Genomic DNA, 26,902 nt, shown 5'->3' with positions numbered 1-26,902 from the left:
CCGCCGAGACCAGTCGCACAGTCCATGACTGCAGCGCCTCAGACCCGGCTAAAACCACGCGCGAAGCCCGACAGCGCTGACGTGAACTGGGTTTCGACTGAACGCCGTTTCTGATTGCTGTTCAACGGATCCATTTCACTAAATAGCTAATACGAAGCACTGTCACCCAGTTCCAGTCGCAGGTAGCCTAGCAGCCTCTAGGAGCAACAGAAACTACATTTTCAATATTTCATATAATTAGACCGAATTTAAAAATTTAAAATGCTGTCATCTAATATGAAAGGGGTATAATCTAGTGTTAAAGGTTTAATACAGTACGGCAGGTATTACAGGCAGAAACTCTGTACGTAACTAAAAAAGTCTCTGAGCACTATTGGACTTAACATCTGGAGGTCCATCAGTCCCCTACAACTTAGAACTACTTAAACCTAACTAACCTAAGGACGACACACGCATCCATGCCCGAGGCAGAATTCGAACCTGGGACCGTAGCTGTCGCGCGGTTCCAGACTGAAGCGCCTAGAACCGCACGGCCACCACGGCTGGCCGGTAACTCACAGTACACAAAAATATGCAGACTGTATTCATCAAGTATTTGAGAATGAATGCATCTGGTGACTTTCAGCGAACTTGACACATAATTGCAAACATTTACGCAACTTTTTCTCGCTGACTCCCACTGCAAAATGATGAAAGGAAAATTTTTGATCGCTGTTCATGCAGTAAAATTTCAGCATCAGTCATGGTGTATTAATTTATTACTTCTTTACTACCAGCTACTACGATTGAATGTACCAGCAAAATTACACCATTGTAAGCCACATATTTAAGGAGATATCACGTCATAACCATTGACATGCGTAATAAGACTAGCTTTTGCTTAAAACTGAGTGCAAATTACCCACTTTGTCGTCATCCAGTATCTGATAACACCGCTTAACAACTTGAAACAAACTTTAAACATAATTTCAAACCTTTTGTAAAATTGTTTTCTGATTTACATACACTCCGTCTTCAGGCCACGAGTGGCCTACCGGGACCATCCGACCGCCGTGTCATCCTCAAAGTAGGATGCGGTTAGCACACCGCTCTCCCGGTCGTTATGATGGTATTCTTGACCGGAGCCGCTACTCGTCGGTCGAGTAGCTCCTCAGTTGGCATCACGAGGCTGAGTGCACCCCGAAAAATGGCAACAGCGCATGGCGGCTGGATGGTCACCCATCCAAGTGCCGGCCACGCCCGACAGCGCTTAACTTCGGTGATCTCACGGGAACCGGTGTATCCACTGTGGCAAGGCCGTTACCTTTTCTGGTTTACATGCTTAGCATTAAATATAAGGCTTTAACCCATCTGTAAGGCAATCAGACGTCTGAAGCTGTTTTCTAGCTGGGAGCTAGATTCTTTAAAGAATAGGGTGTCTACTGGTCACACTGATTGGCTTGACCACAGGCTATCTGCATTATTCTCTTGGTGTGTTCTAACATTTACGCCAACCTGGTGCGGACTGGAATTGTGAATTATCACGCGACTGCAGTACATCCACATTTTCTGTGTAATTAAGAGGGTATTTATATCTGGCCCGCTAGTGAGCTGCGATCATTTTCAGCCGATTACCAGGAAGGCTGGAAGTGGAGCACATGGGTTTCCAATTGGGAACAAATAAATAGGAGATGCTTGCCAGTTTCGGAATTTTTCTGACAGTGAAGGGAAATCTTCAGGGAAGCTTTGTCGTACTGGGTCGTTGAAACTATTTTATTCCCGTGACAGTGTTAACCATTGCTCCAGACAAACATTTCAATTTCTTATATGGATAAGTGTTTTTGTATACATGTGTTTCCGTGTGTATTACGTGCTGTGATGTGGAACTGCAACGTAAGAAACAAAAAGAAACACTGTGAATCGTGGATAGCCTTACTCACAAAACTTATAGACCCCACACTCACAAACAAAGTTAGCAACATAATTATTGAAGTAGACAGTTTAGAAGAATGCATGCGAGGGGTAAGCCAGGTTGCGGGCAAACAGTCTCCTTCCTCGCTACCTACCTCGCCTCAGCTGCCTATGGCTACCCGAAAAATGCTGCCCGACTAACAGACTTCGCCGTAGGTTCCGTGCGACTATGCGAGCCTAAGCTCCTTGAATATGGAATGAGTCAGTTTACAGAACGGTGCTTCGAAAAATTACAAACAAAAGAACTAAATCATTAATAAAACACAAAAATACTGTTAGTGTGTACGAATGGAGGGTACGAGAGGACTTCGAAAAGTAAGTTGCGTATTGTTATAGCAGGCCAAATAACTTTTTTGCTGAATGCTGCACTACGCGTCAACGTGCCACAGATATATGAAACTATTTTTCAGCATCGCTACCAAGTCTCTCCAACCAGCAGATGGGACGTTCTACTAATCGTTCTAATCCTCGCCGACAGAAATCCACTTCTTGGTCATGGAGCCATTTGAGGAACGCTGTGTGAACCTACTCATCGCTGGGAAATCTCTTGCCTCGCAGATGACTGTAATCCGGCCTGGCGAAAAGATGGAAATCGCATGGTGCAAGGTGAAGAATTTCCGTAACTCACGTTCGTGCGGCCATGGTCAAATTGTTGGTACCATTGCACAAGGTTGGACACGGCATTGCAATTGGTATATATCGCCAGAATTTCACGGTGGATTTAGACGTTTAGCTAACAAGAATCGCGATGTCCAGCGTACTTCAGCCTTGGTGACTTGTCTTGTGACAGCCAGAGCGAGTGCACCAGCAGCAGCGAGTACTGTTTGTATAAAGCGTTTATTTTGCATTTTGTTTACGACCTTCCACTAAGGAAGGGATTCTATTTGTGTCTATCTGCTCTGCATAGAAACTAACAGTTCTTGATCGTTAGGAGAGAAATTTATTTTGTACTTATTTGCTGCGCTTAGCTTTTAAATAGTTTTTCTGGGAAAACCTAGCGTAGTTTTCGTGTCTCGTATTTCAGTGAGTGTTTCTTGATTATCAGAGTAGCTCATCAGAAGATTATCTTGGGAATTTGTCACCGTATAGAGTAGGGTAAACATAGTCATGTGTAGGGACTGTGGTTGTTGTGAGCGGACGCAAGGAGAATTGGCCACTCTTCGGGGGCAGGTGGAGGCTTTGTCTGTTAGGCTCATCGAGCTCGAGGCGCAGGCGTCGGCTCGTAGTGGCGTTGGGGCAACTGTGGTGAGACCTATGCCTACTTCGGTGGCCTTGGAATCACATGGAACCCCTGATGTCGCTGCGTCTTTCGGCAGTGAGCATCTTACCGGTCAGCCATCACTCCAGGGTGAATGGCGGACAGTGGTGGGCTCGCGCGTGCCTGGCCGAAAGGCGAAGGTGGGATCTGGCCGCGTGGCAGCTGCCTTACCCCTTTCCAACAGGTACGGGGTGCTTCCTAGTGGTGATGACATCGTTTCCGAGCCACCACAGGATGCCTCGCCTGTTGGGCCAGTGGCCGATTCTCCGGCAAGGTCCCGACAGTCACAGAGGGCGGGCCTATTAGTTATAGGGAGCTCCAACGTTAGGCGGGTTATGGAGCCCCTCAGGAAAATAGCGGGTAGGTCGGGGAAGAATGCCAGTGTGCACTCGGTGTGCTTGCCAGGGGGTCTCGTCCGTAATGTGGAGGAGGCCCTTCCGGCAGCTATTGAACGCACTGGGTGTGACCGGCTGCAGATAGTAGCACATGTCGGAACGAATGACGCCTGCCGCTTGGGTTCTGAGGCCATCCTTGGTTCCTTCCGGCGGCTGGCTGATTTGGTGAAGACAACCAGCATCGCACGCGGAGTGCAAGCTGAGCTTAATATCTGCAGCATAGTGCCCAGAGTCGATCGCGGTCCTCTGGTTTGGAGCCGTGTGGAGGGTCTAAACCAGAGGCTCAGACGACTCTGCGATTATAATGGTTGCAAATTCATCGACCTCCGTTATTGGGTGGAGAACTGTAGGGCCCCCCTAGACAGGTCAGGCGTGCACTACACACCGGAAGCAGCTACTAGGGTAGCAGAGTACGTGTGGCGTGCACACGGGGGTTTTTTAGGTTAGAGGGACCCCCCCTTGGGCGAAACGATAAAATACCTGACGGCTTACCAGAGAGAACATCAGCATCGTTGATAAAGAACGTCCGTCCTCAGAGACCAAAAACAGGAAAAGTTAACGTAATATTGGTAAACTGCAGGAGTATCCAGGGCAAGGTTCCTGAATTAGTATCGCTTATTGAAGGAAATAGTGCGCATATAGTATTAGGAACGGAAAGTTGGTTAAAACCGGAAGTGAACAGTAACGAAATCCTAGACACAGAATGGAATATATACCGCAAGGATAGGATAAACGCCAATGGTGGAGGAGTATTTATAGCAGTAAAGAATTCAATAATATCCAGTGAAGTTATTAGCGAATGCGAATGTGAAATAATCTGGGTTAAGTATCAAAGGTGGGTCAGATATGATAGTCGGATGCTTCTATAGACCACCTGCATCAGCAACCGTAGTAGTTGAGCGCCTCAGAGAGAACCTGCAGAACGTCGTGAAGAAGTTTCGTGATCATACTATTGTAATAGGGGGAGACTTCAATCTACCAGGTATAGAATGGGATAGTCACACAATCAGAACTGGAGCCAGGGACAGAGACTCTTGTGACATTATCCTGACTGCCTTGTCCGAGAATTACTTCGAGCAGATAGTTAGAGAACCAACTCGTGAAGCTAACGTTTTAGACCTCATAGCAACAAATAGACCGGAACTTTTCGACTCCGTGAATGTAGAAGAGGGTATCAGTGATCATAAGTCAGTGGTTGCATCAATGACTACAAGTGTAATAAGAAATGCCAAGAAAGGAAGGAAAATATATTTGCTTAACAAGAGTGATAGGGCACAAATCGCGGAATATCTGAGTGACCACCATCAAACGTTCATTTCTGAGGAAGAGGATGTGGAACAAAAATGGAAAAAATTCAGAAACATCGTCCAGTACGCCTTAGATAAGTTCGTACCGACTAAGGTCCAAAGCGAGGGGAAAGATCCACCGTGGTATAACAATCATGTACGAAAGGTACTACGGAAACAAAGAAAGCTTCATCATAGGTTTAAGAGTAGTCGAATCATAGCTGATAAGGAAAAGCTGAACGAAGCGAAAAAGAGCGTAAAGAGAGCAATGAGAGAAGCATTCAACGAATTTGAACATAAAACATTGGCAAACAATCTAAACAAGAACCCTAAAAAGTTTTGGTCATATGTAAAATCGGTAAGCGGATCTAAATCCCCTATTCAGTCACTCGTTGACTACGATGGCACCGAAACAGAGGACGACCGAAGAAAGGCAGAAATACTGAATTCAGTGTTCCGAAACTGTTTCACTGCGGAAAATCGTAACACGGTCCCTGACTTCAGCCGTCGCACGGACGCCAAAATGGAAAATACTGAAATAAACGATATCGGAATTGAAAAACAACTGCTATCACTTAGTAGCGGAAAAGCATCCGGACCAGACGAGATACCCGTAAGATTCTACAGTGATTATGCTAAAGAACTTGCCCCCTTTCTATCAGCAATTTATCGTAGATCTCTGGAAGAACGTAAAGTACCTAGCGACTGGAAGAAAGCGCAGGTCGTTCCCATTTTCAAGAAGGGTCATAAATCAGATGCGAATAATTATAGGCCTATTTCGCTTACGTCAATCTGTTGTAGAATAATGGAACATGTTTTATGTTCTCGTATTATGACGTTCTTAGATAATACAAATCTCCTTCATCATAACCAACATGGATTCCGCAAACAGAGATCATGTGAAACTCAGCTCGCCCTATTTGTCCAAGAAATTCACAGTGCCGTAGACACTGGCGAGCAGATTGATGCCGTATTCCTGGACTTCAGGAAGGCATTTGATACGGTTCCGCACTTACGTTTAGTGAAAAAAATACGAGCTTACGGAATATCGGACCAGGTTTGTGATTGGATTCAGGATTTCCTAGAAGAAAGAACACAACATGTCATTCTTAACGGTTCAAAATCTGCAGATGTAGAGGTAATTTCGGGAGTACCGCAAGGAAGCGTGATAGGACCTTTATTGTTTACAATATACATAAATGACTTAGTTGACAACATCGGTAGCTCCGTGAGGCTATTTGCAGATGACACGGTTGTCTACAAGAAAGTAGCAACATCAGAAGACTCGTACGTACTCCAGGAAGACCTGCAGAGGATTAATGAATGGTGCGACAGCTGGCAGCTTTCCCTAAACGTAGATAAATGTAATATAATGCGCATACATAGGGGCAGAAATCCATTCCAGTACGATTATGCCATAGGTGGTAAATCATTGGAAGCGGTAACGACCGTAAAATACTTAGGAGTTACTATCCGGAGCGATCTGAAGTGGAATGATCACATAAAACAAATAGTGGGAAAAGCAGGCGCCAGGTTGAGATTCATAGGAAGAATTCTAAGAAAATGTGACTCATCGACGAAAGAAGTAGCTTACAAAACGCTTGTTCGTCCGATTCTTGAGTATTGCTCATCAGTATGGGACCCTTACCAGGTTGGATTAATAGAAGAGATAGACATGATCCAGCGAAAAGCAGCGCGATTCGTCATGGGGACATTTAGTCAGCGCGAGAGCGTTACGGAGATGCTGAACAAGCTCCAGTGGCGGACACTTCAAGAAAGGCGTTACGCAATACGGAGAGGTTTATTATCGAAATTACGAGAGAGCACATTCCGGGAAGAGATGGGCAACATATTACTACCGCCCACATATATCTCGCGTAATGATCACAACGAAAAGATCCGAGAAATTAGAGCAAATACGGAGACTTACAAGCAGTCGTTCTTCCCACGCACAATTCGTGAATGGAACAGGGAAGGGGGGATCAGATAGTGGTACAATAAGTACCCTCCGTCACACACCGTAAGGTGGCTCGCGGAGTATAGATGTAGATGTAGATGGAGGTTGCCGCGCCGTTTCACTCGCACGCTGCACAACTGCGCGGGAAACTCGTAGCACGCGCTTTCTTCTGACAATATGCCACACTTGTTCCGCAATGGTCGCTTCAGGTTGGGACGACATGTGTAACAAGTGCAGAAAATATATCATTACCACTGCAGTGTTAGCTGCTGTACAACATTACTCATTCTCTTCAAACCCTAGTTGATTCATTTAGTCAAATAATTCACGTGTACCTTCAGCAGCATATAAAGATACCGACAATAAACGATTTAACAAACAAAAATTAATGGCGTGTCACAAACTATTGCTTTCATTGTCTTCTTCAAAAAAATCGCTCTGAGCACTATGGGACTCAACATCTGTGGTCATCAGTCCCCTAGAACTTAGAACTACTTAAACCTAACTAACCTAAGGACATCACACACATCCATGCCCGAGGCAGGATTCGAACCTGCGACCGTAGCGGTCACGCGCTTCCAGACTGACGCGCCTAGAACCGCACGGCCACACCGGCCGGCCATTGTCTTCTTCCTCCAAAGATTTCAAGCTACGCTTTGATTCAGAAAAATATCGTACGGCAGAACACATAGTGAGTTTCTTTACGCTGAAAGTACAGGTATACTGTAAATGTGACGAGAATGATTAAGCTGAACACAATTTCGAGATGAATACAGTTCCAAAACTCACACTACAACGCATCTTCATTTCAAGAGAACTGCCGACTAACTGTTTCAATCAAATATTATGCCCAGGCCGCGTATTTCTCGAGCGACAATTTGTAAAACATTGTCTATAGGAAAACAATATCTTCACTGCTGAATACAACTTAACTAGCTGTTGCCCCCTGACTATCATAGTCAATATGCAGTCAAACTAAAAAATATATAAACAAATAACTGATGTGAAAATTTTAATTACGGTATTTGTTTGGGATTCTAAAAGTGTATTTCTTCGTCACTACAGACGTCGTAGTTTCTTCATTTAGAAGTTATCATTGGAGGCGTTCTGCCTTCTGTGTCTCACTGATGAAGGGATATGTTGCATGCTTACACAATACACACGAATTTTACCTTCAACACAGGTTTTATAACCGGCTTTTTGTTTACGCAACAGAGAAAATTCGTATGAAACATCCATGCAGACATGAAATCCTTATTGTCAGAAAGAAATAGACGAGAACGCTTCCCCAACCGCCCGCCCTCCTCTCAGTACCCTATGTGATTACGATATTTTAACTAAATAAGACAAAAGTTTATCGTGCCCAAAAAACGGGTTTCAGCAGTTGCATGTAGAGCATCAGAATTAATAAACTTTATCTTACACCCCACAAATACTTATACCCATGGCCACATATATCAAGCATTTGACCACTACTATTCCAGGAATATCAGTGCATCCTAAAGGTGCAATGATTTAATATATTTATGGCGCTAACGATAATGTTTTTACAATGGCCTCAAGACTATATCACTATGGAAAACCGACTAACTTCCGCATAATTATCGCGCGAATTCTTCTCAGCAGTAGATAGTAGATCTACTTTGCTCCAGATACATATCGCGGAACGACCATGAAAGTGAATCAGAGAAACCAAGCTCGTACGGAAGCTTACCAAAGTTTGCTCTTCCCGTTTACCTTCACGAATGATAACGAAACGGTTGGTATGCTATTAGTAAAGGAGGTACGTTTTGCTACACACTGTTGAGTGTCTTACGAATTGTAGACGTAGCCGATTTTCCCACATATACTGGATTTAAGAGCTGGAAGCGAGTGTACATCAGAAAAAAGGGGAGTTAGCGCCCATCGTAGTATTAGCATTATGTGATACAGACGATTACGAAAGCAAAAGGAATAAAGAGTGATACCTTGTGTCTAAACATAACCACCTCCTTTCAAAGGGCACCAAGGCACCTGCCAAATGTAAAGTTCCTATCCTCCACAAACGGAACACCGTCGATAGCACCGCATGCCCCCAAATGCACAGCAAATATCGGCCAGAATTGAGAGTAACCGACAACTTCGTCTGACGAGCAAAACGTGCACCAAACCCCGCCCCCTCCCCGGCTCGCCTTGCACACTAACTTCTGGTGACGGCATTTCTTTATTCCCGGTAATTCCGCATCTAGCTGTCGGGAACTTGCCTACATTAGTTATCTTGCCTACGACGGCAAATTATTAGTACAAACAGCGTGGACGCTGTCGACAACATTTCAGAAGCTGGCATAGTATATTCTTTGCGGGACACCCACAACTGTTGCTAAAATTTTTGGCTGGTTGATTGATTTTTTTTTTGGGGGGGTGGGGGTGGGGGTGGGGGGAAGGCACCAAACAGCGAGGTCATCGATCCCATTGAATTAGGGAAGGAGGTCGGCCGTGCCCTTTCAAAGTAACCATCCCGGTATTGGCCTAAAGCGATTTAGGGAAATCACGGAAAACCTAAATCAGGATAGCCGGACACTAGTTTGAACCGTTGTTCTCCCAAATGCCAAACACTACGACACCTCACTCAGTTTAAAATTTTTCTTGATGAATAAATCTGCTCCAGTTGCACTTCAATCCTTTATTTGAATAAAATCATACAAACGACCCAGGGGAAAAAAGAAAAAAAAAAGAGAGAGAGAGAGAGAAAGAAACTAGGAGGGATACTTCATAAAATAAATTACATTAAAAGGGCCCATACAAATATGATCATCAGGTAAAACCTTGATTGGGTACGACAAAGCCCTACCAGGTTCTCCCAGGCAACCAGTACCACACTGAGTAAACGGAGCCTAACCGAAAAAAAAAAAACATGAGTTTAACAGCTAATAACTATACATTGCCAACTTAATGTAACCTATGAACCAGCTCCGAACGACTATACATATAGCATGATGAAGGTATAAAAACCGAAGAATGTCAGTTCATGACCCTCAGAAGTAGCTTGCCATGTAAGTGTATAGCACGCCGAATATCGTGGAAGCCAAGAAAAACTGGTCAACAGACTGCCGCGCGAACCGCAGTGAAACTCCTGTGCACACTTATACGTCAGTGGCCACCACCGGATCCATGTATAATGTTTTCAAAACTTGGCTGAAGTTCTCTTTCAATGGGTTGTACGTTATATATTCTTCCTCAGCCTAGTACATAAGCTGTAACTCTGCAGCTATATATTGGAGTTTACTAGTCACAATGGCTTCTCCGATCCTGGAGATTTTACGCGTCCTGATTATGTAGGTTGCACTATACGTTGTGTCGAACTACCTGCATGTATAGCATTACATTCTTAATATGACGTAGGCCTACTCTGTATGTCTCCCACTATTACGTTTAATGTACGGTACGTCGATTTGACTCCTTTCATATTTCATACTACGGTTTTATTATTTATATTTTGCTCTAAATTTTTATTAATTTTATTTCTTGACAATTTCATTATACATTTTTGTAATTTTTATTTCTTGACAACTGCGTTATACATTGCATGTCGTGCTTTTATTGTTTGCTCTGTACTAAGTGTATCTGAGCTACTGCCATGCATAAGAAAAGGGTTTTAGCGCTATTAGGAGCGGGTCCCATTTGGGAGGAAACGCGCGGGTGGTTGCCGCGTTTTCAGTTATTGTTTCTTCAATTGTCCTTCCCGCCCTCAATATTAGTTCTGGCGGCGTTCATTCTATCATGTTTGCGTGTACTCAGGTGTATCATCGCGATTTGCGCAGCATTCTGTTGACCGGACTTGCTGGACGTCCACGATATGCGGCGGGCTGAGCACTTATATGGTAAGCTCCTTTTGAGGATCACAAATCGGCATTCTAAGGCTTATATGGCTTCATTTTAATTTCTTAAGCCCACGTCACATATCTAGTCGTTCGCAGTTGGTACATAGATTACATTAGGCTGGCAATATGTGCTTCAGTGCTATTACATTCACGTTTTCCAGTTAGGCCACGTTTACAGGGTGGAGTACTGGTGGACTCAGAGAACCTTTCCATGCCTCACCCGCACATTATCTCTCATGCTACTCGATAAATTTGCTGTATTGTTTACATGACTGGTACGGCTTTGTCGTACTCTATCAAGTTATGAACCGATGTTCACACTTGTGTGGACCTCTTTAATCTTAATTTTATGAAGAATCCCTCTTAGTTTTCCTTGGGATTTAGATCCTGAAATGAAAGATTTGTGAAGTACAACTGGACCGGATTTATTCATCATCAAAAATTTCAAAAGCTGTTCTAGGATCTTTTTTGGGCTGTTTGATCTAGAAGGAATCATAGAATCCAGTAAGAGAGTACCAACTAATTTCACTTCCCGAAAGATTGAACAGAGATGTCTACAATACGTACCTCGACACCTCCTCCGATGCTACTGTTGTTCTAACCGTTCAGTACAAGTTTAGTCACTTCAACTCGTAGATACCCGGCTAACAGTACAAATGGTTTCGACGAGAAGCGACGTTATGGATATTCTTGATCTGCAATTAACTGTAACTATTTTTCCTCCACGATCAGCTAAGTGACCCACCGTACTTGATGCAGATGAACTACTACTTCTGGGGAGTACGGAAGTCCTAGTTTACGAGGTTCCATTCGATACTAGAAATTTCGTTTCCGAAATTGTGCGCCAGTCTCCTGGAATGCTGGTGAATATAAGACAGAGCATCATGCATCGTTGTACAATTTCCCCAATCTCTGTATAATCCTGCCTAGTGCTCCATCAGTAATAAACGCGTATCAGAGAAGACATTAAACCCCTAATTTTCACTTTTTTTAAACACTCACGTAATTCACCTCATATGCTTTCGTTGTCTGTTCCTGGAAACAGATCACTACAAACCTCAGAACGTAATGAAGAGTTTGTTTATTTTTAATAGCACAATTATTTTGTCTCAGAGACATCAATTATCCAACATATTAACATCAACTTGCTCTTATATCAAATGAAACGCAAACACTCTACAAAAAGTCGTAGAATGTACTCAATATAGCATATATTCCACCATGTTCAAGCGATCTGTTAGAGAGAGAGAGAGAGAGAGAGACAGATGGCGAAAGAAATACCGGTAGAGTGTTTGATATGAATGGTACTAGAGGCATGAAGTACCGTCGATTGTCAGTTATAAAAACATCGAAAATTTCCAGTTTGTACAATGAAAGGCAGCGCAATGGATTAAAGGTCATTTGAGGCCTGAATTTCACAGCACCTGCAAAGACGTAAGCAATAAAAAAAGCTACGGACAGAGCACCAGCTGTCAGATAAGAGTATTGAAGACGAGGGGAAGGAACAATTGCGTAAATAAATGTGATGAGTGCTATAAAATGGTACATTATCAGCGGAATTCAAGAAAAACAAATCAGGCCTTGTACCTAAGAAAGTAAATGCTAAAGACTGCTCAAACTACAGAACGTTGGTATTAATATCAAATGCATAAAAAAATCTTACTAAAATCATTGTAGAAGGAATAAACACTAATACCAAACAATATTTGAAGACCAACTTGGCTTCAGGAAAGCAAGGAAACAGTAGCAAATATAATAGCACTGCCAGAATTTTACGAAGAATAGAATCAGCTGCAGGAAACAAGCTTAAATTTTCCAGAACTTTTATGAGGAATATTGAGCACTTTTAGAACATTTTATCAGGCTCAAAGGAGAACTAAGAAAATTATCAAGCACGCTACTTCAGTTACAAGCTCCCAGTTTAGTCATTAACACACTATTACAGTGATTGAGAATTTGAAAGAAAGTCGTCAAAAGGTAAGTCTACACTCTTCTCATGATACGCTGCAGGTTGAATCGGTATATCAGACAGGGACTACCAAACATTGCTTCTGCCCGCATACTATGTTTACCAAGATGAGAAACAGACGAGAAACGAGTGTTTAAGGGGGAAACAGAGCAGTTTTCCCTAGACCCTCTGCGTATGGACCTGAGACTACAGCAAGTAATAAATATACGAATTATCTTCCATCGTGTGTTCCAAAGAGTTTCACGGAAAGTACACTCAGCTGAAAGGCTGACACTGGAGAAATAGCACGCAAGCATGGGGAACTGTGTTGATTTTATTATTAAACAGTGCTCTATCGGTAGCTATGGCACACACACTAATACTTAAAACAGTCCGCTGACTTGACAGGTTATTCTGAAACTATGTTCTCAGCGTAACGTTCGTCTAACATTTGTCGTATTCATCATTTATGCTATAGATAATTAGAAGCCTGTTCCAAAACCTCATGCGACTGCTTCATTTGAGAGTCAATATTTCATTCAATAATATACTTTGTTGCTATAGCGAACCCTTTATAGTGCAAAAAAGTCACTAAAAGTTGTGCTATGCATTAGCCAGTTGGTAGGATTTTTCTTTGTATTTCGACAACTAACCAACAGTTGCCAGTCTCTTGTTGCATGTCACTCAAACCTTACCGAGAAGTGACGTGTCCTCCATAAAACTCGAAGCAACAACGAAAGTGAAATAGTAGTCGACAAAGAATTTTGGAGACACCGTATTAGATTTCGTCGTCTACTTATGCACTATGGATATATGTTGTCACAAATACGTCGCTTTTGGTACGATTTGTTATAACTAGATGCCATTTGTCGATGATAAAAAGCCTTCAGGACATCGTAAGATGGAATTGCAGGATGAAATCCTAAAACAAATATCAGAAGTTGTATGAGTTCACTGTATTGTAGCGGATAGAGGCATGGAATTACTAAGTCAAAAGGAGAAGGATCGCGTCCTGCTATATTCTAATTTATTTATACATCTTCGCGTTAGTAAAAGATTCTGGGACTTTCTCATTACTTCAGTAGAAATTTCTTCTGTAATATTCGATGTTATATACAAATAAGGGGTCGGTGTTGGTGTGTCTCTCTCTCTCTCTCTCTCTCTCTCTCTCTATCTATCTCTTCCCCCACCTCCCCTCACCCCCACCCCTCTCTCCTTCTCTCTCAGGAGTGAGTTTGACATGCTGCTGCAAGAAGCTTCATAATATTCACTACAATTATATAAAGGGTGTCCCTCCTAAGAGTCGTCAGCGGTGTTTTCACTTACGTTTCGGTAGATGTTTGTGAGTTAGTTTTTGCATTGTGCAGCTGGAGTCAGTCCAAATAAATACTGCTCATCATGTCTTTCATGCAACGATCAGTGTCGACGGAAAGCGTCAGTTTGTCTCCCATCACAAACAGAATCCTTTTTAAAGCGTAATTTTACGTACCCGTTCGATAGAGCGATCCAGAATTATTCTAATGTGATATTCATTTTATCCACATATGTTAACAGCGGCTGTAAAACACGAAAAATATCCATTATTCCAGAAGCGACTGAGCAGCGATGCTGCATGGCGTTAGTAGCCAGTGCGAGCCAGGGTAGTCCTCAGTCGCTACTGAAGTACTGGCTATTCTTCGTGTTTTACTGCCTCTGTTAGCAGATATCTATAAAACTGAATATCGCATCACAATAATTTGAGATCGCTCTATCGAATGGGCACGCAAATTTTCGCTTTAAAAATAATTATGATCGTAACGAGACACATACCGACGCTTTCCTCAAGCCTGGTCGTCGCATGGAAAACGTGACGAACAGTATTCGTTTCGGCTGACTCCAGTTACACATTACAAAGAAGAAATTGCAACTATCTGCCGAAACATCAGAAAAATGCGCTTGACGACTGTTAGCTGGAAAAAAAATGGTTCAAATGGCACTAAGCACTATGGGACTTAACAGCTGAGGTCATCAGTCCCCTAGAACTTAGAACTACTTAAACCTAACTAACCTAAGGACATCACACACATCCATGCCCGAGGCAGGATTCGAATCTGCGACCGTAGCAGCAGCGCGGTTCCGGACTGAAGCGCCTAGAACCGCTCGGTCACAAAGGCCGGCTCGTTAGCTGGACTATGCGGTATAATGTTCCGGGTGGTTATAATTAAAGTGCAGCTACTCACGGAGATCAAGTGCGTAGGCTATCATTATCGATGGCAATTAGATAGATACTCTAATGCGTTAATGCTGAACCGATTTACACCGGAAAAAAATTACTTCCAATTTGGCCACTAGGTGCAGATCTGGCGCTGTGAACGCAAGAAAGACGTACAGAAATGTTTCCAATATGTAATGGATTAGGAATGGGTCATGGGCAGAAAAGTGAGACGGTTGATTTTATTAGTAACCGGGACTTACACAGTTTGTGCAGTATGACCACCGGAGACGTCGACGACATGCTGTGTCTGTAAAACCACGTGATATACAGTGGGTAAAAGGACGTCATCAACAGTGACTCACAGCAGAGCCGTTGGAATCTGAACACTGTGTTCCTGTGTGCTGACATTTGTTTACGTAGAACGAACGTGTCCTGGTGAACGTGTTCTTTTAGATATCCCTAGAGCCAAAAGTCACATGGATTCAGATCAGGCGATTCACATGCAGACCATGCATTCGAAAAACCTCTCGAGATAACACGTTCGTGTAAGTTTGCATTAAGCAGATTTTTGCTGGGCGAGCGACATGAGGAGTTGCCGTATCTTGCATGAAAACAGTGGTTTCCACGCGGTTGCGCTCTTCCAAATCAGGACTCACATGCTGCACAAGGAGGTCTCGATAATGTGCAGACGTCACGGTACACCTGACAGGCTTTCTGTTGTGTATTCTCTTCAAAGAAGGACGGACTGAGAGTAAAGGTGATTGTGAATCCACCACCAAACAATCACAAAGGTTGAGTGCAATGGTTCTTCGTGCAAAACATGCGGCTTAACAGTACCCCAAATTCGACGGTTCTTTGTGTTCACTCCATACTGTAGCGTAAACCTCGTCACTCGATAAAATATTGCTCGACCGCAAGCAGAAACCGAAGAGCAAAGTCAGAACGTTGCTGCGGATCACGAAGTTTCAGTTGCTGCACCATGTGGATCTTGTACGGGAACCAATGTAATGTAGACTGCAAAATTTTCCGTACTCTTGACCATGGGATGGGCAGTTTTCGTGACACTAACGATCTCTAGCACTACCTGGGGTATCTGCTACATGGTCAGTTACAACAACAGCAACCTCGTCGATAAACTCGAGCGGATAGGACGCCTTCCTGTTCCAGGTGCCACACCAAGCTCACTCGTGTTTTCGAATTTCATTATCGTGACATCAGGCCTCTTCTCGGACCTTTTAGTCGGCTACACCATTTCAGTGCACAGTGTAACTGCATACCGTCATATAGTACACAGCGCCAAATTTGCACCTGTGGCCAAAATTGCAACTAATTTTTTTCCAAAGGAAATTGATTCCGCATTAACGCTTTAGCATGTCTACCAAGTTTCGATGCCATATGATGATTACAGTCATTTAGGTATGGCGCACGTAATTTTCTGTAAACATGCATGGAAGGCATTTACAGAACGAATTTTGTACCACGAATGAATCAACAGATACAGCACTCGATAGCAGTCGACGAATGTGTTGAACGTGTAGGTGTCGTTTTTACGTCACTTCCTAGTAAGCTTCGACTGACACTAGCTTACTCCTAGAAAAGGAAGCTGTAGCAGTCCAAACGTCGCCTCCTCACCGAGCTGGAGCAGCAATGTGTGATACGTTTTCTGGCTGGCGAAGTTATTATATCTGTGGAAATGAATCACAGGACGAAAGCAAGCTGCGGTGGTTTGGGTGTATACCTGCAGAAAGTATACAAGGAGTGCTGAAAGTTTAAAAAAGACGTTAACTTCTGTGAAAGCGGCTCCGCTTATGGCCACGCACATCGCCTAGTGTCGAACGAAATATTGCCGCAGTGAGAGATTGTGAATGAAAACTGGCGTATTACTGTCAACGAAATGACCGCTATGCCCGGTATTAGTGTTGGTTCAACACACAATATTATCCATGACGTACTGAGATTCAATAATGTGACCGCAAGATGTGTGCGATTTCAGCTGATTGCTGAATTGAAAGTTCACATGAGAGCATTGCCATCAGCCTGAAACTAAAAGATCGAGCAAGGATTGGCGCCATACCTCTTCCCAAATATATACACTGAAGAACCAAAGAAACTGATTCACCTGCCTAATATCGTGTAGGACCCCGCAATCAAGCAGAAGTGTCCTAACACGACGTGGCATGGATTCGACTAATGTCTGATGTAGTGTTGGAGGGAACTGACACCATGAGTCTTGCAGGACTGTCCATAAATCCGTAAGAGTACGAGGGGTGGAAATCTCTTTTGAACAGCACGTTGCAATGCATCCCAGATATGCTCAAAATGTTCGTGTTTGGGGAGTCTGGTGGCCAGCGGAAGTGTTTAAACTCAGAAGAGTGCTCCTGTAGTAATTCTGGATGTGTGGGGTGTCATATTGTCTGCTGGAATTTCCCAAGTCGTCGGAATGCACAATGGACATGGACATGGATGCAGATGACCAGACAGGATGCTTACGTACTTGTCACCTGTCAAAGTCCTATCTACACGTATCAGGAGTCCCATATCACTCCAACTGCAGACACCCCACAGCATTACAGAGTCTCCACCAGCTTGAGCAATCCCCTGCTGACATGCAGGGTCCATGGATTCATGAGGTTGTCTCCATACCCGTAAACGTCCATCCGCTCCGACCAGCCAACATATTTCCAGTCATCAACAGTCCAATGTCTGTGTTGACGGGCCCAGGCGAGGCGTAAAGCTTTGTGTCGTGCAGTCATCAAGGATACGCGAGAGGGCCTTCTGCTCCGAAAGCCCATATCGATGATGTTTCGTTGAATGGTTCGCACGCTGGCATATGTCCATGTCCCTGCATTGAAATATGCAGCAGTTTGCGGAAGGGTTGCACTTCTATAACGTTGAACGATTCTCTTCAGTCGTCGTTGGTGCCGTTGATCTTTTTCAGGCCGCAGCGATGTCGGAGATTTGATGTTTTACGGGGTTCCTGATATTCACGGTACACTCGTGAACTGGTCGTTCGGGAAAATCTCCACTTCATTGCTTCCTCGGAGATGCTGTCTCCCATCTCTCGTGCGCCGACTATAACACCACGTTCAGATTCACTTTTTTGTAGCAGCAGTAATCGATGTAACAACTACGCCAAGCACTTGTTGTCTATTATAGGCGTTGCCGACCGCAGCGCCGCATTCTGCCTGTTTACATATCTCTGTATTTGAATACGCATGCCTATAAGAGTTTTTTGGGCTCTTCAGTTTATAATTCATAGTCAAATCTGCAGCCAGGACCTCTGACTACCAGCGTTTTATTGCAACGTGACAATGCTCGTTCTCAAACTGACCGTTCAATCACCCACCTTACGCGCCACACATCTCTAAGTTTTCCCATGTGTTCCGGAATAAGCGACAGAGGCAAGCATTTCAGAAGCGATGAAGCCCGTAGGACCGAGTGGTTATATTGATAACCGAAATAATTTTTTTCAAGAGGTATCCATAGGCCTACGTCAAAATTATATATCTGTAATTTGATATATTATCTCATTTTCATAATAATAAATAATTAGTTTTCATTGGAAACAACTGCTTAATACTGGGACTAAATACAACCTCGAAGAAGGTTTCGACAGCTTAACGTCTGTACACAAAGGAAACACACACACACACACACACACACACACACACACACAGAGACACACACACACACACAGAGACACACACACACACACACACACACACACACACACACGCGCGCGCGCGCGCGCGCACAAACAAACAAACTGAGAGAGAGAGATAGATAGAGAGAGAGAGAGAGAGAGAGAGAGAGATATTGTATTCGCCAACTTGCCAGAGTATGCCAAAATGTTACGGTTACTGTGGAGTTGCGTTAGACTGGGTTAAAGAACTTTCTGCACGGCAACTCCTCCTGCTGATCTGAGGAGTATCTTCAAAGGAATATATCAAATTGTTCAACTCAGCCGGCCGGTGTGGCCGAGCGGTTCTAGGCGCTATAGTCTGGAACCGCCCGACCGCTACGGTCGCAGGTTCGAATCCTGCCTCGGGCATGGACGTGTGTGATGTCCTTAGGTTAGTTAGGTTTAAGTAGTTCTAAGTTCTAGGGGACTGGTGACCTCAGACGTTAAGTCCCATAGTGCTCAGAGCCATTTGAACCATTTTTGTTCAACTCATTTCATCATTAGCATTAGTACTGTAATATCACGATATTACACAACGGTAACTGAATTAACTGTATTGCCCTTAAATAAAATGTACATCCTTATTCTCACACTTAAGGGACCACTCTCCTTGGAATCTTGGAATATGAATTAATGTAATATACCGTCTTTCTGACATTGAGGGTAATGCAGACGGAATACGGCCATCGATGGAAAAGGAAGGAAATCAACCGGAGCCTTGTTGTTAAAACTTTCAGAGAATCTGACTGAAACGGTTAAAGGAACATAGGAAAATCTAATTCTGGATGGCCGGGTGGAGATTTTAAGCTTCCCAGTTACAGAGAACTGATCCATTTTCTCAAGCACTGTATCAGAAATTGCCCGTGATAATTCTGGTCCCTCGCTTGGATGTAGTTTGGAAGTGGATTACGACGACTAGAAACATGCAGCATCACACTCTCTGTATATTAAGAAAATGCAGTACACCCCTGCAACAATTACCATTGACATTGTAATTTACCCTACTTTTTGTTTGTGAATGTCAATAAGCGTTGTTCCATTTAAGAAAGTGTTTATTTGCACAAAAAATACGCTTTCAAAGTATTATTACAATCTGTGTATTGGCCAAAAGCACAAGCCCTTGACTACCAACTCCTTCTGTGAAAACCACACATCAATAGCATTTTCAATTTCCGCAATATTTGCAGTACAAGTTTTAGGTGATTCACTGATAAGCCAAGACTTTGTGACCACTGCCCACCGCGACTTTGAATGACACCTGGTGGGTCCGCACGCACGTGATGAGGTAACAAAAGTGTGTAAGCGGTGCAGATACCCTAATGAAGATATGGGCTGCAAATGGAGAAATCCATTGAGATAAGCGACTTTGACAAAAGGCAGCTTATTATTACGCAGAACCTGTGGACTAGCATCTCAATGTTCACGTGCTACTGTCATCAGCATCTACGGAAAGAGGTAGGACAGTGAAACGATCACTATGCGCTAAATGGTTGGACGTCCACGACTCTTCACAGAACGTAGGGTTCTGAGGCTTGTCTGCTTTGTTAAGTAGAACAGATGGTGATCTGGTATCTCCGCCGAAAGAGCAGAATGCTGGTACACGCACAAGTGTTTCGCACCCCACTGTTCATCGTACAAAGTTGAACGCGGAGCTGTAGCAGACCATCCCTATGTGTTCAAATGTTGACCCAACTACATCGTCAGTTAAGATTGCAATGGGCATGGGACCATCGGGATTCGACCGTCAGTCAATGGAAACGTGTCGGCTCTACAGGGGAATCACATTTTTGCTACACTAGTGCGATGGTCGACTCCACAAACGCCGTCATCGAGGTGAAGAGCGGCCCGAAACGTGCGGCGCGCCACGGACGCAGTGTGGTAAAAGCAGCATTAGGCTGTGGGAGACCTTCTCCTGCGCTAGCAAGGGACCTTTGGTAGTAATCGAAAGCACGGTGCCAGCTGCGAACTACTTGCAGCCCTTCATACTTGATGCCTTCCCCGACGGCAATGCCATCTTTCAGTAGTATAATTGTCCTTGTCTCGGAGCCAGAACCGCGCTACAGAGATTTGAGGAGCATTATACTGAACTCACGTTGATGTCTCGGCGACCAAAATCGCCTGATGTAAATCCTATTGAACCCATCTGGGTCGCTATCGGGAGCCATCAGCGCATACGCAAATCAGCGGCGATTATCACGTAAGCTGTGCGTAGGCATCTAATGCCACATAACACCACAAACCTACCAACAAATTTTCGGGTTCCTGATACGCAGAGTCAGGGATATATTCGTTCCAGAGTCGGATAAAGAAACTATTAAGCAGGTGGTCATAATGTTTTGGCTCATCAGTATATACGAAAGTTTCAACTTTAATAGTGTTAACTACTTATTTACAGCTCGTACAAAATAGATACGTGTTTCAAAGTTTTACTGACCTTCAAAGTAGTTACCAGCATTGTGAATAACCCGTTTCCAGCGATGTGGAAGTCGTAGGATACTCTTATCAGTGCCAGTTGTGTTGACAGTTCGAGCGGCGCTGTCTATTGTCCGACGAATTTGTAGCAGTTTTGAAGGGAATGCCGTGAAGTGTTTCCTTCAGTTTAGAAACCGACTTGAACTTACGAGGGCTTAAGTCAGGGGAGTGCAGTAAGTGGTATAACACTTAGCAGCCCCATCAGTCAAACAAATCAGTAACAGCTTGCACTGTACGTGCTTGAGCATTGTCCTGCAAATGATGGTCAGGTCCTGCAGAAAGTGTCATCACTTCTATCACTAAACTGATCGTAGGTTGTGCTCCAAAAATAAACAGCATAGAGACAGAAGTGATGACACTTTCTGCAGGATCCGACCATCATTTGCAGGAAAATGCTCAAGCACGTACAGTGCAAACTGTTACTGATCTGTTTGACTGATGGGGCTGCTAAGTGTTATACCACTTAATGCACACCCCTGACTTAAGCCCTCGTAAGTTCAACGCGGTTTCAAAACTGAAGGAAACACTTCACGGCATTCGCTTCAAAACTGCTACAAATTCGTCTGGCAATAGACCGGGCCGCTCGAACTGGCTTCAAATGGCTCTGAGCACTAAGGGACTTAACTTCTGAGGCCATCAGTCCCCTAGAACTTAGAACTAATTAAACCTAACTAACCTAAGGACATAACACACATCCATGCCCGAGGCAGGATTCGGACCTGCGACCGTAGCGGTCGCGCGGTTCCAGACTGAAGCGCCTAGAACCGCTCGGCCACACGGCCGCTCAAACTGCCAACACAACTGGCACTGCTAAGAGTATTCCACGTCGCTGGCAATCGGTTATACACAATGCTGGTGACTACTTTGAAACACGTATCTATTTTGTACGAGCTGTAAATAAATAGCTGCCACTATTAAAGTTCCAACCCTCGTATATCCAAACTTTTGTTACAATAACGTGAAAAATTTGAAGTAAATCATGAAGTATGTTTTGAGATTTTCCCCTTAACATATATTACATATATATATTTGTATACCGTATACATTAAAATATATACCCTACCTCCGAATTTTCGTTAGAGTATTGTGCAAAAATTTGAAGTAAATCGATCAGTATCATTCCGAGATTTTTGGTAAACACGTGCGCATTCGTATATAACGTTGTCTCAAAAGTTTGAAGCAAACGGTGAACAGTTTTCGGAGGTTCTGAGGAAACGAACATTTACATTTTTATATAAATTTCCCCTGTATTTATTACATACATATTTATACATGCGAGCTCCACTAGGTACATAAACACACCCGAATTCAACTTCGTGTCAAAATTTACATTTCTATTTATACAGATCATATGCCTCCGTCAGGTGGGTACGGAGTGAATAAGCCCTACCTTTGTATTTATTTTTATGAAGATAGAGAACTGCAATATGTATTAAAGTAAACAAAATGTGAATATGTGTAAATAATTTTGATTAAATTTTAAAATATGAGAAAAACCTGGCTGTTCTCGTTTCTTAGATTCATGATAGCTTTAATTACATGACTGATGTACCACTTCCGCTAGAGATTTTTTAATGACAAATTAAAATGATTTACTCAGAATCACGCTATCTGCCCTGTAACAAACTCTACAGGGTGAACCAGAATTTTGTAAACTAACTTTCACAGGTTGTTTACGGATACCTTCAGAGTATTTTGGTAGAAGGGATTCACGGTCTCCGTCCGCTCGTTACAGAATTGTCGCATTTCGTTAGGTTTCTTGTCCCTGTTAGTTTTGAGTCTGTATCGGACTGAAAGTAGTGCAAATCAGTGTAAATACCGATGGTATGTGCTATGTGCTTTGTTTCCGTTCGTCTGCAGTAATTGCTACTGTGAACAGCAATGCCCCCTTTAACTCGTTGTCCTGAAGTTTGCAATCGGTACTGCCTGGTTATATCTTGAATTTTGTTTTGTGGCAGTGTTAGTTGTGCGTTAACAGTGATACACAGCAGTGCTATGGATTGATTTACAGACGAAGAGTCGGCCCATCTGCACCTCGTGTTTGGGCTCACTGAATGCAATAGAACAGCGGCACAACGCCGCTTGCTTAGTGGTTCCGGCAGCGACGGCAGCCATATCACAGTATGGTGTTTCGGCTGAAAGTTGTTGCGTTGCTGTCTGCTGTGTGTTGCGTGGACTACGGTTTGGTTATTGCATATTACAGGTTTCTTCACTGTTGTGATGTTATTTTCACAGAAAGAAGGGTGGATGGGGTAGCAAAAAAATCCTTGGAGTGCTTCGAATATGTCGTTGCAGACATTAGAAACTATATGAGACACTGCACCTATTGAAATACGAAATAATCACTAACGTACATGTTGCAGTTGCTGATTCGGAAATTAGTTGGTAATTAGTGTTCTGCTTTTAAATTTCCTCCTCACTTGTAATGAGAACCTATCGAAAAGTATCAACCGACATATCTGAGAAGTTTTGGAATAATTCTTAGGAAAACGGTGGCTGCCATTCAGAGTTAAATGAGCTACAGCCACGCATTTCTCCCTTTCATACAAATTCACCAAAAATTTTTTCTTACGTAATTTTGCTTATTTCGTCAAGAACAGCGCGCTGCCATACAAAACAATGCTCTCTATCAGAATTTTGTAGCAAGCCTCTGTCTACATGGTAGTGTAGCCTGCATGCTGATTGTTAGCGCAAAGAAACAAAAGTAGTGTTCACGTGTTACGCTCTATATCTCGTGTAGGCTTCTGGTCCATCTAGAGGTATGGTTGTCAAACTTCTTTGCTCAAGAGTCAATATGGGCATTGTGGGGAGGCACCGATCGTATTATTAACTGGTAACCTACACAAATTAACATGTCAAGAGCCTCCAATGGTCTTGCTGCAGTAAGAGCTTGGTAAGTTGGCCGCCGACCCTAAAGTTCTGCTCGTCAAAAGTTAGAACTGATCGGAAAATTTTGTGTTGATTATTCTCTATTTCAGATTGCTGCCATCCTCAGCGATCCCAAAATTGTTACACTGTAACTGCCTAGCGAAGAGTTGTTGTGTTGTCTATGCGACCGGCTGATTAATTGAGTAAAAATGGCAAGTTGTACTTACGTTTAAATGAATTACGCAGTATTCGTTGAATGTCATTTTTCTTCTACTCATTGTATTGAATTACAACAACCGTAATTTAATTTCATATTCCTAGCTACAAATATGTACATCATCTGGAGATGACCGCCTGTATAATGTGCATTTGCGAATCCATGTAACTTCCGTTCGAAATTCAGTCCACAGCAGCTGATCATTACGAGTCACGCACTCCGTGAGTGGTCTGCACTGGAATACAAACAATGAAACGTTCCTCCCCATACGTCTTCTAAGCCAGTAGTGGCCAGCGCTACTTAGCCCTCTGCCCCTGAGGTAAGCGGCCGAATTCACTCACGACAGTTACAGTTAAGCGCATCTCAAAATATTACTGTATCTGTAAGTCTGATTGTTTGTTACTAAGAACGAAAACTGCACTCTTAAGAAGCTCATAAAATTAGTTGGCGTTTATGGAGTCGGCCATTCGTAGCTACATGCATAGTATTATAAAATACGGTTGAGAATCGCGGGTCGCACATATTTTAGATTGGGGCCGCAAGCGACCCGCGCGTCCCAGTTTTAGGACCACTGGTTCAGAGTAAACGCTTGGTCACAGATGAATCGGACAGTTGCGGGCGCTGGCGAACTGTCTGCTAGTGCTAGTTCGCTCGTGTTCGCTTCCATACCCTCCAATGCAAACTAGGCTTCAGAAGTGTTCTGTCATTAAAATGTAACAAGAGTTGGATCCTTGCAATGCTAATGAAGAATTCCAGATTCGCTTATGCTTTATAATCGAAAATTAATTTCATTCGTTAGGCTTCTTGGGATGGTGTCACCGACAGTACTTTCATGGAACGAGTCACTACATAATACACACAAAGCGAACGAGAAAATTTAGGAGCAAAGCAAAGACGAGTACATAAATAATAAGAAGCACAAAAAATTACTGCCGTATTTACAGTAAATAATACGTTGCAGTGCAAATTCTGTTAACTACTGGGAGGAAGAACACTGTATCAATATATCCCAGAAAGTCGCCAGCGAAAATGCGATTTTTCAGGGGGCCATATCTCAGGTTCCACACAGCACAGAGATAAACGATCAAGTCTTTTCGGTAATCTTTGGCCTAGCGACCAATTGTATAACTATCGGAAGAACGGGTATTCTTTAGCTATCCTACAGCACAGGGCCAAAATTTAAACATTTCACACTTCCTGCAGACCAGGAAAAGTGAGCTAATCGGTTGATTGTTTTGCATTAGATGTGGTCTAATGTGGACCTTAGTTCAAATGGCTCTGAGCACTATGGGACTCAACTTCTGAGGTCATTAGTCCCCTAGAACTTAAAACTAGTTAAACCTAACTAACCTAAGGACATCACACACATCCATGCCCGAGGCAGGATTCGAACCTGCGACCGTAGCGGTATCGCGGTTCCAGACTGCAGCGCCTAGAACCGCACGGCCACTTCGCCTGGCATGTGGACCTTGGGCGGCTAGAGAAGCACCATTTTTTCATGGGTGGCTCCTGAGCAAAATCCGAAAAAACCATGATTTTTGGCTTCGAAAAGAACCAGTTGTAGGGATAGCCCCTTCTATAATTTCTATTCTTGGCTAATTGTTGACATTTTTATCATACATTCTTAATATGATTATCTCGAGGTTCAAAGTTGCCGTACTTAGGCACGTAAAATATGCACGTAATGTCCGGTCTGAGGCATAAACGTAGTTTTAATTGACGTAGTGAACACAAGACAAAAGTTCTAGGAATTCCTGACTGTGTTTTTAGTCAGAAAGATTTTAACCAATGACACTTTATGACTCTGTGTCTCTCTGTAATGTGCACTTCAGGCCTATGCAAGTATGCAAAAGTTGTACTGCAGTGACAAGAAAATGAGATAAAAGGGGTCTCAATATGCCTCGAAACAACTTAATATGACATTCAAAAAATATGTAAGACTGGAAAGACCGTGAATTCATTAAAATATTTCTGTTACCTTTTTTATTCTTTTAAGGTACAAATCATAAGATGAATGTTCTCAATTATTTACTATCAATGAGCAAAGTACCGATAAAAAAAATGTAAATCAAACGGCCTTGTGTTAATCTTACATTATACGTACTTATTTGTTGTTTATGTGTGTTAAAGTACATAAATGTATCGAAGTACATACATAAACTTTGAAACCTTTTCTGACATACAGCGTTCGTTTTACATAAGCAGCACACCCTGATGTAGTAGGGAAAAGAAGCGAACCATCGGAAAAATGTTTCTATCGAAACACGAAAAAGGCGAATAGGTTCCTCTTTAAGAGACTGACACAAAAGTGGCGAAGCAGCTGTCTCAATTCTCTTTCCGCCTTCCTGACCAAAAATTTTGGCATGCCAACAAAAAAAGTGGTTCAAATGGCTCTGAGCACTATGGGACTTGATATCTGAGGTCATTAGTCCCCTAGAACTTAGAACTACTTAAACCTAACTAACCTAAGGACATCACACACGTCCATGCCCGAGGCAGGATTCGAACCGGCGACCGTAGCAGTGGCGCGGTTACGGACTGAAGCGCCTAGAACCGCTCGGTCACAGAGGCCGGGCATGCGAACATATTCGCCGTTTTTTGTGAGAGTAGTAAAGAGACATTGACGGTGTAAGAGAGGTGAACGACGGGAGAGAAAGTGGCAATGAAACAGAAAGAGAAATGGATGGAAACCATAGCAGTGGGAGTCAAAGAGAGAGAAGGTAATGATGGTCAGTGACAGACAGTAGCACTAAAGGAGAAAGAAAGATGGACGGAGATAGAAGCAGCGGGAACAAAAGAGAGAGGAGACAGTTGA

General features: G+C 43.2%; 1 protein-coding gene and 1 pseudogene across 2 annotated transcripts in view; both read right to left on the bottom strand.

Annotated features, from left to right (window-relative positions):
* The window catches only part of LOC126253231 (uncharacterized), a 650,259-nt gene that overhangs the window by 199,285 nt on the left and 424,072 nt on the right, over nt 1–26,902 (bottom strand). The gene's annotated exons all lie outside the window — the stretch shown is intronic.
* LOC126253809 (5S ribosomal RNA) lies at nt 1,188–1,304 on the bottom strand (annotated as a pseudogene).

Source organism: Schistocerca nitens, chromosome 4 (genome assembly GCF_023898315.1).
Source record: "Schistocerca nitens isolate TAMUIC-IGC-003100 chromosome 4, iqSchNite1.1, whole genome shotgun sequence".
In the NCBI taxonomy this organism is placed as follows: Eukaryota; Metazoa; Arthropoda; class Insecta; order Orthoptera; family Acrididae; genus Schistocerca; species Schistocerca nitens.
The sequence above is the reverse complement of the archived record's forward strand: the minus strand, read 5'-3'. Positions and strand labels throughout refer to the sequence as shown.